The 17580-nt window shown below is 39.3% G+C and overlaps 1 long non-coding RNA gene across 4 annotated transcripts in view; it reads left to right on the top strand.

Moving 5' to 3' along the window:
* Positions 1 to 17580, top strand: part of LOC116808542 (uncharacterized) — a 420301-nt gene that overhangs the window by 70922 nt on the left and 331799 nt on the right. The window lies entirely within an intron of this gene.

Here is a 17580-nt window from a genome sequence, read left to right as displayed (position 1 = left end):
AATAAACACATTGTTTCCACTACAGGAAAATCATCTTATAATTTTGACTTGTAGATTATCAAGCAGTAATTTTGTAGAGTTACTTTGCTGGTAATACTGTGAAGGATTTATTGTGTTGTGTGTGAATTAGAGCAGACAAGAAATTTTGGACTGGACAATTCACGTCCAGTCAAGAAGCATATAAAACTTTGTTTTCTTGCTTCCTTTAGTGGTTTTGTTTATTTTTCACATACAACTTGGTAAGAACTGCTATGAGTAATTTATCAAGCATAGCAATCCAATGTAGGGTTTTATAAAATAGATCTTTTAATCTGGGACTTTTTTTTTTGAAGAGGGAAAATATTTATATGTCAAGGATTTCAAGACTGGTTGGCCTGAATCCTGGACAAAGAAATAGTTTTGCAGGGATGAATTCTGTGCATTGTGCTGAAAGAGTATGAAGTATTCTGGTTCTGCTCCTTTGCTTGTGGGTGGTCCATCTGTAGGAAGTGCCTGTGCATATCTGTTCATGTGCATGGTGTGTATTTGATACTTCTAGTAAGGCAGACAGAAAACCTTATACAGGGTAATTCTTCTGCAGTAAAGGCAAATTAAGATCTCTCATATTACACATGGCATGGGATTATTCTGAAATCCTTGTGCAATTATCTAATACTATATGCTTTTACTAAGCCATGACACTTGAAGCTGACTTGTATTGTTTCAGTTTTATGATATCTTGGGCACTTTTACTATTTTTTATTTTGAAGGTGTTGTCATATGGCAAGTGAATGAGTCTAACATTAAGAGCTTTTTTTGGGCCTTGAAAAATGGCAACAGTTGCTGTATAATACAGAAAAAATATTTTTAAAAAAGTATATAAAGGCCAGACTTGCAAAATATTGAAAGGTTAAGAACTGATCCATGTCTGTTTCTGCTGTTTTAGGTACTTTCTCCCCTGCTTCTTTTAAAGAAACACTCAAAGGCCTGGAACAGTAGGGCTTTCCTTGTGGGAGAGTGTATGTTTCTGCAGTTTTTGCTTTCACATACTACCTTACTGAAGCCAATTGAAATTCTTAACCTAGTAGAAGGGGCATAGTATGATGGCTTTTTTCTCCTTCTATACCCTAACAGCTTAACAAATGTATTTTTGAAAAACCTGATGCTAATGTAAATGTGAAAATTATGCTGAGTCCTTCTGAATCCTCTCAGTGTCACCACCAGTAAGGAAGCTGGGAGTACAGATATATCATTTGTTATTCCAGTAACATCCATGGGAAGTTACATCCATGCCAGAAGCTTCTCCCATGTCCTATGGAGCCAAATGCCAGCCAGCTCCATTCTGGGCTCAGCCATTAGCAAATGGCTGAAACTTAAAGAACAAAGCATTTAATTGGGGAATTCAGCTCATGTTCCTGGGTGTGTTAACTTTGCAGTATGTGAGGCTGGGAAGCATGGTGAAGATCTATTGTCCATTAAGTAAGCTTTTTTGCACATAAAGTTACACTTGAAGATGCTGTTATAATATGATTTCCCTGTGGAATAGAAATGTTCTTTAAATGGAAAAAGAAATTTTGTTCCAACACTGCTGAAGGTGCAACAAAATATTTTACAGAATTTTGTTATGTATGTGGGAAACCAGCAGAGTGAGTGTAATAAACTTTCCATTTCTTAAGAGAACTTTGGAGATTGAAGTTACAGAATCTTTTTTTGTGGTGGCTCGACCCTGGCTGAATATCAGGTGTCTGTAAAAGCTGCTGTATCACTCCCCTCCTTAGCTGGACAGGAAAGAGAAAACATAATGAAAGGCTTTGGGGTTGATATAAGGACAGGGAGAGAGATCACTCACTGATTACTGGGGAAAACAGAATTTACTTGGGAAAATTAGTTTAATTTCATGGGGGAATTTAATTTTGCTAATCAAACCAGAATTAGATAATGAGAAATTAAGTAAAATCCTAAAAGCACCTTCCTTCCCACCCTTCCCTTCTTCTTGGGCTCAGTTTGACTCCATATTTCCTGTACTGCCTCCTCTCCAGCAGTGCAGGGGGACAGAGAATGGGGGCTGCAGTTGGGTGGCTGTCTCTGCTGCTCCTTCCTCCGAAGGGAGGGCTCCTCCCACTCGTCCCCTGCTCCAGACTGGGCTCTCCCTCCATGGGCCATGGGTCCAGCCACGGTCCTGCTCCAGCATGGGCTCTCCATAGGGTCACAGCCTCCTTCAGGCATCCCCTCGCTCCAGCATGAGGCTCCTCCATGACTTCAGGTGGATCTCTGTCCCCATGGGCTGCACCACGGGCTGCAGGAGAACCACCTTCTCCCCCTCCTTCTCTACTGACCCTGGGCCCTCACATATTCTCTCTGCGCTCTCTGGCTGTTGTTTCAGTTTTACAGTGACTTTCCTGTCTTCTTAAATATGTTGTCCCAGAAGCACTACTGCCATCACGTGTGGGCTTGGCCTTGGTCAGCAGTGGTTCCGTCTTGGAGCTGGCTGGCATTGGCTCCATAGGACATGGGGGAAGCTTCTGGCAGCTTTTCACATCAGCTGCCCGTCTAGCAACCCCAAGACCAAAATTTTCTCATGCAGCCTAATTAAATTTTATGACAGTGAGATATGGTGGTTGCTTTTTCTGAGACATTGGAGCTTACAGAATGGTATGACTCCTAATCTGCCTTTTTGCATTGTGAAAGTATAATCCATTGTACATCAAATGAGGCCATTGAGTGATAAAAAGCTAATAAAATGAGGGAACTACAAATCTCTGTAAAATATGTGTATCATAGAAATTGATTTTACTGGTCAATTCTGACCTGAAGGTTCCAGCTGCATGTTTCCTGGTTACTACAACCTGAAGAAAGGAAGTTTTCTTCAAATCCAAATAGCGCCCCCCCAAAATAAAAAAAATCTGTCATTTCAGTGGCTCCTTGGCAGTGAGGAGAATGAACAACAGAATAGTAGTCTTGCCACTCAAGATGGAATTCCCTTTGTGCTTGTTAGGTTTGTGGTTAGTACCAAGGTAATGCTATGTTGTTGGAAAGTGTGCTTGCACATGATGCTCAGATGTGTGGCTCCCCACATCCATTTCTGTTCCCTCCCCCTCCTATGCCCCTGACCTAGTAGAAGAGGTTCCAGTTGCACTCAGCAAGAACATCCATTAAGTGTGAATATGTACAGAAATTGTCTCACCAAGCCATTTATTTGATTTCTTATGACACCTAAGGGCAGTTAACATACTGACTGATTTGGGAGTGATAGGTGTGGGTCTCAAGTAATAGCAGTGAACTTCTTGAATTATGCTTTAATAAGCATCAAATTTCAATGTATATATAATATAATGCCTTGGAGGAGGGTTTGTTGAGTCTTGAGATGGAGCTGCAATTCCATCAATGCAGACCCAGGGAGCTTTGCTGCCTGAATGAAGATTTTGTTCTGTTGCTTCAGTCTTGTTGTGGCATGGTCTTGCCTCTCTCAGGCGATTTAGTACTTTTTTACTGCCTGTCTAATATTATTTTAAGCTGTCTGTACCTAAATAAAAGCCCAAACAGTTGATAGTCTTTGGATTTAACACCTGTTTTAGTGTTACAGGCTACCGGCTACTCTTCAGTTATATTAGTAATGTATTTCTGTTTGTTGGTACTCTGTGGAACAAAGGAAAGCAAAGAGGCTGCAAATCCTCACCTCTGTGAATACTCTTCTGCTTGGTCCTTGTAGTGGATTCACAGTTGCACATGAAAGCTATTAAAATTTCAGTAGAAATCAAGGTGTGGTGGAACAAAGCATTTTACAGGTGATACAGCTGGCATGTTGTGCTGATGGCAGGCACGCCTTTAAGGGATTTCCTTTAGAATGGTTTTACTGAGGTGGGATGATGGGCCAGTGAAGGTTTAAAGCAGATTAGAGACCTCAGCAGTGAAATGGTGTCAGGAGGTACCCAAAGAATTCAAGGTGAGAAATAGTATGGAAGCCAGGATATTTGTTTTCTCTAAGTGTTGGAGGGCAGAGTCCTTGTTCCCTGTTGCTGCTAGTGAAGATCAGAGTCTGTCACTTTGCTTTGCTATAAACTCATGCTGATGTGCACCCTGCTTGGGCAGCAGTGTTTATACAGGCATTGGAAGCTGTAATGAGAATCCAACCTCCAGAAACTGAGAGGAAAACTGCTGCTTTTCCTGCCACTCTTGAAACTGTGCTCAGTGAGGAGTCCTGAGATGCAAAAATGTTGTCCTCTTTTGCCAACAGTAAAATCATCAAAAGACTTAGAAAATAATTTTGAAGCAATAGTTTTTAATTTTTAGAGAACTAAATTTTAAAGGCTTTTAAAAATAATCATATCATTGTCTAACAGTGGCATTTTCTAGTGAAGTGCATCTTGGCTGTGAGGAGAGGAAAATAAGTTAATGTATTGCTGTGTGTTTGCTTAGCACTCCTCCCTTAGGCAGCATATGGATTTGTTTTTGTTTCTAACCCATGTGCTTTTGATTCGTTGTCTGGATGATCCCCTGAAGCTGGAATCCCCAGCAGCCCTGGCTCTCTGATTTACTGCTGTGATCTGGGGCTCACTGGATGATCTTTTTTTTTCCCTTTTCTTTTCCCCCCACTATGTAAAATAGCAAGTGGAAGTTCTGTCTTTAAGCCACTCTGCTCAGTCCCTAAGTCTGGCTTGCCAGAATTCCTATGCTTTTGGAGTCCTAGCCTAATTTAAGCCAGATCAATGAAGAGATTGTTAAATAACTGAGCTCCTCCATTTGAGGAGCTTTGCCTCTGTGGCACTTTTTACTTTTGCCTCAGACTTTGACAACACTAAAACAATCAATATTGAATCAAAAAATATGGGTAGTGAGAAAATACTTCTTTTCTGAGGGAATAACTGCAGAATGGTCTCTGTACTGTGATGCCTTTTTAGTGAAAAGATAGAACATTCCTTGTGCGGGTGCTCTTGCACCTTCAGCTCTTACCTGTCATTTTAGGCCCTTTCATCTCATTGTTCATTTTCCTTACAGTTCTTTTTTCTCCCACTAGTAATCTTCTTCCTCCAAGTATCCAACCAGTGCTAACCCACTGCTCTTGTAGGAGGACCCAGCAAGAATTCTCTTCAAAGGATGAGAAGAGAATTCCCTCTCAGCGCTTTTTGTCCTTAATGTCTCCCTTCACATCATGAGGTCTGCAGGAGATTGTACAAACCAGCATCACTGGTAACAGTTCCTCTGGCTTGCTCTGCTCCACTACACTCTGACTTGTACCCAAAACGACAAGTTGTCCTTCCAGTTAGGACTTAGCTCCATTTATAAGATGGAACTTACTAAGTTTAAAAAACCCACCACTCTTGATGATTGTAGCTACTTAAATTGCTTTGTTCCTGCATTAGTAATATCTGATAGCCATAATTTTTCAGTGTAGACAAAAAGAATCTATCAGAGGTTTTAACTCTCATTGCCATTATTTCTTAGCTGTATTTAAAAACCAAAATAGATACCTTCCTCATGATTCTGGTTTTAGTGGTCAATACATTTTTTAGGAAATGAAGATGCCTTACTGTAGCTTAATAAGAGATTTTGTAAGCTGGTGTTTAATTCTTTGAGACTTGTTCTGTACTAGAACAGTGAAATGTAAGTATTGGGTTGAAGCTACTGAGAACTGGAGTTTGTCAAATCTGTTACTGTTTGCAGTGACATAAGTTCAGAGGACCTGTGTTTGCTTACCTAAAAACCTCTTCATATCTCTTTTTCTAGCAGGGCTATTTAAAGATCTGTAGTGTGATAAAATCTCCCTTCTCAATAACAATAAATATTCAGTAAGGAGCCATGCTCTGTGTGCTCACCTTAACCGTAAGTGTTTTCTTTGTAGCACACAGCAATAAAATGAACAGCCTGACTTTCAGCTTGCTAAAGGGTGCTGAGAGGAAAGGAAGCAAAACCACACTTCTAAATGAAAACCAGTTAGCTGTAACAATCTTGTTGATGGGTTCACTATTAGTCCTGATGTCATCTGCAGAATTCACTTTCTGCCCTGAGCCTCCTTGCCTGGTTAGCCTCTAGTTGCTGTGCAGCAGACACTTCAGGAAAGTTACTAGAAAAACAGCTTGGGAAATATTTGTCATTTGGAATTTTATAGCAGTGTGTGTACAGAAATTCCACATGATTCACATTGCTTGTACTATATATTACAGTAGTACTTTAACAACAGAAGTAGTTTGCAGCAGTTTCAGAATTTGGGGTGTTTTCTCTTTCCCGTTGTTAGCTATGAAAGAAACAGACTGTTTTCTGCCACTCTTCAAATATCTCTTTTGTGTTTTACATTTTGATTGACAATTTTTTTTAAAGCATGTATTAGCTCTTCCACTTACTTGAATGTTTTCTCGGGAGTGAAAAAGATCTGTGCTTTGATGTGTTGTGAATGGGCTGATGTGAGCTTTGGGGATTAGTGTCTGAGTTGCTGGGCTCACCATCTGGGAGAATAATTTAATTTTTTTTTCTTTTTCAAGAAAGGCCCACAAGAGACCTTGAGGTCAGTGCAGCTTGAGAGAAGTATTCACCAGGAATCCCATTGAAAGGACTACTGGCATTCTAGTTGTATTTACAGGCTACATTTAAAAATATATACATATATAATTGGAGTTGAGATCCTCAGTGCATATATATATATACATATATATGCTGACCAAGGGAACAGAATTAAAGCTTTGTCACAGCAAACTTTGTCCCAGTGAAGTGCAAGTTCTTGCCTCCCACAGCCCCATGTGCTGGCTTGCAGACAGTAGGAGGCTCCAGAGAGAGGCCACGGTGTCTCTCTCCTTTCTTGCTTCTGAGTTTGTTTAAAGTAATGATGCCAGATGTCCTGTCTAAATGAATCAACACCCAGGTTCAGCTCTTTTCCTTCATTTAGACTCCAGGAAGAGGAAATCTTTGGTACTCCTCAGGAGATCGTTTTTTCTGAAGTTTGTGAAAATGGGCTCGTATCTGGAACTCCTATCACAATTTAGGGCAAATTTACTCATCCAACTGTGTAACTTAAAATGGTTTTATACAGGTAGGTTGAAAGGATCTGATTCTTGAAGCCCAAAAGTACTTCTATGAGCATCCCCAAAGGGATTATATAGCTTCACATTTTGTTATAAAAATATATGTTCTATGAACTTTGACTCAGTAGATGTTAATACACATAAAATACTGTTGCTTCTTTTCTTATTTATTTATAATTCCTAGTAATTATTTTTTATTAGATTGCTGTAGTATTTAAATACTAAGTTACCTGACTAGTTCAGAATTCTCTCCAACAAATATTCTGGTAGTGAGCCCTCCTGTATTCTCTAAAAAGCCTGGCTTGAATGTTAAGTGTTCTCCCTTCATCTCCTAAAATGAGAATGAAACAAATCAGGTATATAAGGGCAGTGAAGCCGGTGAAAGGTTTAGAAAATGTGTTCTGTGAGCAGCTGAGGGAATTGTGGTGATTTAGTTTGGAGAAGGGGGGGGTGGTGTCCTCATTTCTCCCTAGAAATTCCTGATAGGAGGTTATAGTCACTTGGGAGTTTATATCTTCTACTCTGTCTGAATTTATCAGCAAAGTGGTTTTTGTCCCTTCTGGTAGACCTATTTAATTTTTTGGCATCAGTCCTCCATACTGAGAATAGATGATACAATACTTCCAGGAAAATATCACAGAACATTCTGTTTGCAGACTACTTGTTTATGTGGTAGTTAGTGAAAAAATGCAGCAAGGTTCATGTTTGTAAAGGAAAGCTGGAGCAGGGGAATAGGGAGCAACTAAAAGAAATGCATCTGAGGGTTTAGGGGAGAGTAAAAGAAGTACTAGAAGGAACTTACATGGATGGTGAACAAAACTAACAGATACTGAGGAAAGAACAAATAAAAATTAACCAATTTAGCCTTCAGAAAGAGGAAAAACCCAAGTTATTAACTGTGTATGGGAAGCAGAGGGAATGATTGAAACAAGAATAACAAGGAATAACAAGAATAAAGGAAGGAGACTGGGTAAGGGGATGAGAGATTCCCTGGATTTGGGCAAATAAGGAAACAGCTCTGTGGGGGCTATTATTGTGTGACCTGCTGTCTAACACTTACAGCCAGATCATTAAAAAATGAAGGTATCTGTAGTCATAATTCATCTAGCACTTAGGTAGCAAGGTCAGATGTCTCTTAGGAAATAGCTGCATCTGTGCTTAGCCTCTGGTTTTGAATAATGTTGAGGCTTATGCACATCCCCCAAAGCTCCAAAAATCTTAGCAAATGAACTGTGAGAAGAAAACTTTTTAACTCCTGCCATTTCCCCCCCTACCTCTGCGATGTCTAAACAGGCTGAGTGAGCAGGCTTTGGGTGTGAGGCCATACAGGGAAGAACAGCAATGCAAAAATCATCTCCATTCCTTCCCTTTTCCAAAAGTGTGTACAGCTTTAGCTCCAATCCAGTTCAAAGGCTGACTGCTCAAAGACTTGCAGCAATGAATAGGTTGGGGTGATGCAATAGCAATGAATGGATAATGGGGCGAGCAGCAGCATTCCTAATAGTAATGGGAGCTAGTTTATGCCAGCATAAATTGTACATGTGTCTGTAGCCTCAAACAGTGACTGAGAATGAAGGATTCTCTTGGTTGGATTTTTAGAATATTCTGGTCAGGATTTGGGTTTATTTTCTCTGAGGAAGTTAGCAGCTGAATCATGGAAAAAAGCTGTGGAAGCAGCCAATTTTCATTCTAAATGCCAGTGTTATGCCATCATAAAACTGAAAAAAACCTCTGGAAAATGTTAGGAGCAGATCTCTGTCATGATTCATTTTCTGCTCACTTCCTGACGTTTTGCAAAAGGCACTAGATTTTTCAGAGTAGCCCAGAAAAATCCCAGCTTGGCCCAGAAGTTTCTCAAGAGATCCATTTTTTTAGTGTGCTTGCATGGGTAATGACAAGTAATCAATTTGTCTAGACTACACTTCCAATATGAAATATAGAATAAAGCACAAATCTGTAATAATTAAGAAGCACTCATTTTTATGGTCTTTTAGTTAACATTGAGAATTTTTCTGATGAAACATTGTGTGTTTTTACACATGATCCTTAAAAATCCTATTCTGTAACATGCTTGTGTGGCTACATTCAAATTCTATCTTGCCTTTTGATCCTTAAAAGCTTTCAGTGGTCATTTTTCATTACAAATTCATTATATGTTAACTAGGTGTAACTCTCAACTTAAATAAAAAGCTGCATAGAAAAAGTTGAGTGCTCTGTGCACAGATTGTTGGATTGGTCCAGGAAAGTCTTGCATCTCAGGCACAATACATGTACATGTCTTGCTTAGGGCTAGAAAGCAGTCCTAGCATTTTTTTTAAGTTAACTTTATTGCTAAAGTGAAAATTCCAGGTTTTATGAAACATTCAAGAATGACAGCATGGGAAAAATATCTGTATCAAAAAAGGACACTTGGTTTCAAAGACCCTTCACATTCAATCCCTGCTTTACCTATCATTCTCTCCTTCTGTTGAGATGTTTAAGACTAGCCTCTAATTGATCTCTTATGGCCTCCTTTATTGCCCACTTGTATTTTCTGGCAAGTGTTTCCTGCTTTTCTTCCAGTATCCTCTTGTCTCCTTCAAACTCTTCCTTAAGCTAGCTTTCTTTTCTTTTTTTTTTTTTTTTTTTCTTCTATGATGCTTATGTACATTTCACTCTGCTATGCTGGCAATAATAATTTAATTTTTTTCCTCTGACACAGTATGTAGCTCAGTTGGGTGACCAATTATGAAATGTAGGTATTCCAAAAATGTGGAGTAGCAGACTTGAAGTGTGTATGTTTTTTAATTTTTATTTTCATTTTGGCTTTAGTAGGATCACTTACAGCTGACATTTTCTGGAGAAATGTGTTGGGTCTTCTGTAGTGCCATCTTAAAGGACTGAATCTTGGACCTCAATCAGCTCAAGGCTTACTGCCCTTAGGGCAGTATATATATGCATATAATGCACATTTGTGGTATGAGTGGAATGGATGGAAGGAGCAAACAATGACCATAGGGATTTGGGATAGAGGTAAGGAGTTGGAAGGAGCGTGTCTGTTGCTGCAGTAGGCAAGAGAAAGGGGATTTTGGAGGAGTTAAGGTAGTTTGCATGGTGCTGGTAAGAAAGGCACTGTCAGGGTTTCTCTGTATAAGACTTGGGGGAAGGTTATGGTAGTTCCAACAGTTTTATAATGGCAAGAATAAAGAGATGATTCTGAGCACGGCATATGAGACCAATGGCTCCCGTCCTCACACCTTTAACCTGGCTTTCTTCCAGGCAGCTCTCAGGGGACAGAGAAACTCTTCCAACCTCTAAGAAACTTCCATTCTTAAGCCTTTCATCCTTTTTAACATTGGTACACAGTTATGCTTGTGTACTGCCCTGCCAATGTGGAAGGACAACTTGAGCATTTTCCAGCGTGGAAAAGGAAAGGGCATGGTTGTAACAAGAACAGGTGAAAAACCTTGAACATTGGTGTTCCTGGTGCTAACAGAGAAGCAATTTCTAAGCAAATGATATCTATTATATGCCTTAAAGAACTGTAGACCTTTAAGATTTTTGCAATTCCAGACCTTATGTTAAAAAGGATTTTTTCTTTTACTCCTGTGATCTAAGTAGATTTCATTTTTACCTCTCCAAACCTGTAATTTTACATTTCAGACTATTGTCTCTGAAATAGGAGGCTAGTTATGAATTAGGATCACTAATGAGCAAACTTCTTGAATATGAATCTGTGGACAAAGGTCCCTTTTTGTAGTGGCAAATTCTGCTGTTGAAATCTGCCTTGAACTTCTGAAGCAAGCTCACTTAGATGGTGGGCATGGGAAAAGCTACTGCTGTGATGTTTCCTATTTACTTGCATTCTAACTAGGAATGCCTGCTGTATGTATTCTTAACATATGTTAACCTCTCTGCTGCAGTTCTTGCCAAGAAACTGTCACAAAGGTTATTTAGCAAACAAAACTGCATAAGAAACATTCCTGTTGTACTGGCATGCCTGCTGTAACTAATTGGGCATATATAACAGGAGGGTGAAGATAAATAAAGCTGCATATGTACAGTGTTTAGGTAAAGTGCGTGATATTCTGCCTCATAATTCTAATCCTTTTAGATGCTGGTGATCTTCAGAAAGGTGAGCAAATGATGGAAATGAAGTCCAGCATGAGCCTTCTCCAAGGCTCAACATTAACAATGTGGGGCCAAGTCATGCAGAGCTATTGTTACAACTAACCAAAGGATTTTTCTTTTTGTTTCCCTATGTGTGTGCACATACTTGGAATCTACATAGGGTTTATTTCTTTTCACCTTTTCCAATCAGGCATCCTGACTCCCACTCTCATACCCCAAACTGGCAGCAAAAGTTGCTGTTTCATTGAAAACTGGGGCTGTGATTGCAGGGCTTGCCTGTTTAATGTTACTTTCTCCAGATAAAGGAAGGGACTAGTTCCTGCTGAAAGTGTCTTGGTTCTGCCCACCCAGCTCAGTAGTGAGATGTATTTTCTGAGAGGTGAATGGGTGCAGAAGGGTGGCTTTGAATGTTTTTAAGCAGAAGCAGCATTTCCATGCAGGGCCAGAGGATGAGGAGACTCACAGCGTGCTCAGCATGGCAGTAGTGGCTTTATGCAGGGAGGAGCAAGGCAGAGGGGGAAAATGGACTCATTGATAGCACATCAGGCCATGTTTCAAATAGATTTTGGAAATGTAAAGTGGATTAGAACTGAAAGTCTCACATCTTCTATTTATTTTCCTTTTGGTAAATAAATTGGTTCTAAATTGTAGATTATTTCCCTTTCCCTTCCTTCTCCCTGAACAATGTATTCTCCCAGGCATCTAAGAGATTTTTTTCTTCTTTAATCTGGAAAGTCTTTCTAAGCTCAGGAATGCTTCTTGGCTCAGTAAGCACGGTAACAGTCCAAGAGATTGAACTGTTATCCCTATGAAGACAATTAATAAAATAATGTGCACACCATTGTATTTAACACTCTGTGGTGTCTGCCTCTTAACTGAGATCACAAGCATGAATTAAGTGCCCAGTATGGTAACACAAACCAGTGATTTCCCAAAAGGCAGAGCAAAGGAGTGTGTGGTCTTGTAACTTTTATTGTTAACTTTAAATTACAAAATAGATTTACAGTAATGCCAGTTTTCATTCCAGGTACTAAAATCCTTCATCATTATAGCTTTACTATTGTAAGTGTTGGCCAATATTACTCTTTTAAGAAGAGAATCATAAACAAGTAGAAACAAAAAAAGATTTAAATTGTAGATTAAGAAAAATTGTATGCTTGATGTGTATATATACATATGCAGAGTTAGTTGTAACTTGTCTACATCAGCACTGGTTAACTTAAATTGGTATAACCACTTGCCTTTACTTACCATTTTAATACGTTTATAACTAACTCTGCCATTTAGAGCTGCTTGAGAGAATAACCAGATAGATGTATTTCCATAAGCTCTCGGCCAAAGAGGAAACTAATCTCATAAAGTAAGAAAGCAAGTTCAAGCCTACATAGTAATATGGACGTGAATTAATTAGTAATATCAGCAGAATAGATTTAGAATTGTCCATATGCCTTTAACAGAAAGATTTGGTGACAAGAATAATTTACACTGTTGTGATTTGACAGTATGTTTTGGATCATATGTAAATAGATATTTCTGACCAACTGTGTAGGAATTTACAGGGAGTAAGACCAGTTTGTGTCTTAGGCTGGTACCTTAGGCCCATATCTACCCATCCTGCGATCTGATCCACAACCAAAGCTTGTGACAGCCAGTGCAGATCTGGGTGAATTGTGGAGAGGTCTTGCTCAATATTGCAAGACATTTAATTATATTGCTTTACAGGGCTCATGCTTTGTACATGAAAAATTGGCTGTGACCACTGGAGTTTGAATGAATCCCTCATTAGACCAATTCTCCTGAATTTTAAAATTCTTAACATGTGCTAAGGCAATACTAAAAAGAGTGTGTCTGGATGTACAGGTCTGTGGTTTCTTAGTGTAAGTTTCTACATCAGGAATATGACCATTCTGTCAAAACTTAAAATATTTGAGAAAAGCAACTTGGGCGATACAATGTACATTTAATATGCATTACACCGTATAAAACATTTCAAGGACGTCTTACTGCATGTATGTAACAGATTGAAATAGATTTTATTTTGTAACTTTTGGATTCTTTTCACATATTTAAAACTGACCTCTTGGTATACAGGCTCATATAATTCCTCATGTGTTCTGTGTTGCCAAGCTTTTGTATAGATATTTAATTTAGAGTTTTCTTTGTATGCTTGGAGTTTTGCAGCATACTGGAAATTGCATGGATTCTGAGAAAATCCCTCAATCGCCTGTAGGAAGCACCATTGCTTCCTCCTTGACTCTGGTATGATGATCCTTTGAAGTAGCAGTGGTTTCTTTTTTTGTCTTATGTGTTTTGGCTGTAGAGCCTCAGATCCTGAGTTTCCAGCTGCATGTGTGCTGGCCCTCCCCACAAAGCCAGTGGCAGGCAGTGCATCACATTCTGCTGCAGGATGGTTGTTCAGTTTGTTAAGGGAGGCAGAAAATGCTGAATGATACTTGCAAAATGAATGTCAGAGGTTTCATTTCTAGCCAAATTATCTTGGCCTTCTGTCTTCTGCCATCTGGCTGTATCCAACAGTAACTCCCACTAATTTCTGTATATGAGCTTTGGTTGGCTTAGCTGTAGCCCAAGGAGGTGCAAGACGTAAGGCAGCTTGCCCAAGGCAACTTTGTTTGTGCCTTTGAGCAGTTGCTTATTGGGCTTAGTAAGAGTTGGTATTCTTTTTGATATCTTGTGGATAACTGTACCCATGCTTTCTACATGTGGGTGAACAAATAAGTGATTGAAGCAAATCACTCTTCTCCTGTAGCTGTTTCTGTCCTCTAGATTTAGCAGCACTTTTTTCTTCAGAAAAGTTATGGAAAGCTATTGCAGACTGTTCTTGAGTAAGCAGAGGTAGTATCATGACATGTGATGCTGAAGCTCTTGCCTTTGCAGCTCTCCTCTGGGCTTCTGGATAGTGCTTTGTTTAAGTGTGCATGCAGCTGTCATTCTAAAGCTGCTTTCAGTTTTGCAGGCACTATATTTTCTCACTGATGAAACTGAGGGCTTGGCCTGTTAGCTGAAAAGCCAACAGGGCTTCCATGTACCTTCTGCCCTAAGCTGTCCCTGAGGAGTCTGGAGACTTGTTCTTTGCTTTTTAGTTATCCAAGCTTCTACTGTGGCTCCTGGTGGAATAAATGAATTGAAGCAGGAGATGTTAAAAACCAGGAAAGGTTAGAGATGAAAGAAGGAAGAAAAATCACAGAAATTATCCAGATGATTTTATGGATTAAAACATACTTGTATTAATTTGTGGGGTTTTTCTCAGTGCTTGTTGTGGCAATTCTACCTTTACTAGTGCCAAGGAAAACCCCTCAAGTGGGGATCAAATTTTCCCAATTTTTTTTCCATGTGCTGTAAGTTGCAGGGCAAAAGTGTGTACAGGGAGAAGAAGGATGATCAGAGCCTTTCCATTTGAGTTCAAATGCTACTTTGGCTTGTTATAAGCTTGTCTTTACAATGAACAGAATGTTTGAAATTTTCTTGGCAATTTTTAAATTTCCATTTGTTGTTATGGCACAAAAAATTCAGAATATTATAAAGGCAGAAAACGTGAGATAAGAATAGCAGCAGAATAACTCAGTTTTGCTGGGCTTTGAGATTGACCAAGAAACGCAGTGGCATGGGATGGCTTTGAAGGCTGACACATCTCACTGTTTGCAACATTTTCATTTTAGGACCTGCAAAACGAACTTGTTGTTACATTAAAAATCCCAGGCCATGAAGCTGCTCAGAAGGCAAAAGAGACTTTGCAAGGTTTTTTAAGTACCTGCAACTTGATGGGTGAATCTAATCAGCTCTGAGTTCTGTCTCCTCTGATACTCCTACTATGTGATGGTGCATTTTTCTCTGAGTGTTTTTAATCCTGGGGATATGGAAAACTTAATGGGGAAGTCTTCACCAATCAGAATAAACCTAAGTGATGTTATGTATAGGCACACAGTTTGTGTTAATTGGGGTGGGGCTGGCCCAGCCTCATCCCCATGGGCACAGCTGTGAGGAGCAGGTGAGCAGCAGTGACAGCAATGAGCCAGGGAGTGCCCAGGGCACTGACCAACCACCAAAGGGAGCAGAGGGCTCACAGGTGCAGTGCATGAGCAATCAGGGGTATGAAAGGCTGGGCTGAAGGACAAGAGGAGCAGACGCTTGCTGCTTTCTGATGGGGTAAGGTGTTACTCTGTATGGGCTGAAACCTTCTGAAATTGTATGGTGACACTCTGTGTATAGTGGCCATCTTGACTGAGGCATATGCTGTGACAGTTAGCAATCTTTTTGGGCTAAGGTATTTATTATTTCAAGATAGTTCTGCCAAGCTCCTCCACAGCTGTGAATTAGAGACATAACTCCTAATCACTGTGTCTTTTAATTGCTGAAATACATGAGCATCCAGGTTTTTCTCATTCATTTCCTGTGTTTTTAAAAGGAATTGAAATGTCTTTCCTCCAATTCATTTCTCTCTTTTGTTTGAACTCTATTCCATAAGGGAACTGCTTATAAAAGGTGTGTATTTGCCTTTTTCATTATTGGTATAAAATGTTTGAGAAAAAAATCCAATGACAACTTCAATTTTGTGCATGTTAATTAAGATTACATTATTTGCACACAGTAAAAATTTTCTTGAAACAAAAATAAAACAAATCAACAAATCCCCAAAAACCAACCTAACCCTTGCTGCCTTGTTTACTTAGCTAAAATCAGATTACAGTCAATGCATTTTAATGTACCAGTGTCTCTTGGTTGCTGCTGGTTAAACTATTACTTTTAAGTCAAAGTCGTCACAGGCCTGTGGCATTGTTTTTATGATAATCAAAGTCTGTGTATTCGTTCTTCCTGACTATAATCAAATCTGTCTCCTGGACTTCCTGTTTTCCTTTGGGGTTTTTTTGACAGCAAAAAACATATAAAAATACCATATTTTCCTTTAGAAACATAAATGCATTTACATTGTTACAAAGCAACTTCCAGATCAGATATTACATAGCAGTAAATTCAGTGCAGCAGTCTCAGTTAGGGACTCTGAGTACGACTGAAGTACCTGTGCAGTGATCTGGGGGGTTTTAAGCATTACTGAACAATCTTCAGCAGTTTTTTTTCCTTCCAGGACCTTACTCAAATAACCAGTTATATTTTTGTACCATTAAACAGCAAGGTAATTATTAATTAAAGAGATGATGGGTTAAATAGTGAAGTTATTTGTATTTTTCAGAATAATTTTATCAACAGTTCTTCTCAAATTGTTAGTACTATTAAGTGTATACTAAAAAACTGAGCTAAATTGTAGCTTGCTGGTTTTTACTGCTGTTCTGGTTTCTATGTAAATGGTCCCACCTCACACCAAGAAATCTGGGGGAAACTGCAGAGTGAGAGAAGTAGCATCTTTGATACTGCCTGAGGATGCTGAGTAGTGTGCCAGCTGTGCACCTGGCAGAGCATGGTTCCACTGAGGCAAACAGCATATCCTAGAAATACTGGGGAAACCCCATGACTCTGAGGTAAAAAAGCATCTTGTGGCAAATCTAGGGAAACAAAATGAATTGCTTCATTCTGTAACTGTACATGTTGCATATATCCATTGACACCTGTCTTTTGTGTGGCTCTTCCCTGTGTGTGAAGGCAGACTTTGCAGACATAAATTGTAAGTGTTGGGCTTTATTCCAAGTTATCCATCTATAATAGTTTTGCATGTGATTGCATATATTTAAATTGCAGCCTTGAAATTTAATTACAGGCATCAATGCCTTAATTTAAAATAAAGGTGTGTTCAATGTCTTCATACAGCAAATCTATGCTAAGTGTAGCAGATCATTCCTGAAGTAGCTACTATGTGGACATCAGGGAGAGAAATTAGAACAAGGTATTCCCGAAGTACGCTGTTTTCACTGCATGGCATTTCCGTGGACACGGTGGTGGCAGGTGGCATTTATTTTTTGTTATCTCTTATAGTTCAGCAATTAACAATTCCTCCTCTGTGCCTCTGGATAGGTGCCTGCCTACATCTGTGTTGTAATGGGCAGTTAACAGAAAGCACAGGCAGCCTGTAGGGGGTTGTGAAATGTATTCAAGGCACTGTAGGCTAATACAGAGAGAGGTCTGTATTAGTGCTGGCTTGTATACATTGACTGTAGAGATCCATGCTTATCTGTCATCCAGATAATGTGATTACCCCTTTGAATAGCATGCCATGAGAATTGATGGGTTCTTGTATCAAAATTGGAAGATAAGCTAACAAAGCATGAGTAGCAGGGGATGACTGGGTGAAAAATAATGTCATTTCATATAGTTGGTCAGTTCAAGACATGATACTTTCTACTCTTCTTGAAAGGCATAAAACTGTAAGGAAATAGATAATTCCATTAATCTTTTCTCATATTCCTCCTCCTTTTCCACCTCCCTTGACTTCAGTGGATCCTTAAAGCCTTAGAAAAATCTGGCGATGGAGTTCTTATCCTTTGGGAAGTGAGCTGGCTTACTCATACTG

This window comes from Taeniopygia guttata, chromosome 6 (genome assembly GCF_048771995.1).
Source record: "Taeniopygia guttata chromosome 6, bTaeGut7.mat, whole genome shotgun sequence".
NCBI classification, from domain to species: domain Eukaryota; kingdom Metazoa; phylum Chordata; class Aves; order Passeriformes; family Estrildidae; genus Taeniopygia; species Taeniopygia guttata.
The sequence above is the reverse complement of the archived record's forward strand: the minus strand, read 5'-3'. Positions and strand labels throughout refer to the sequence as shown.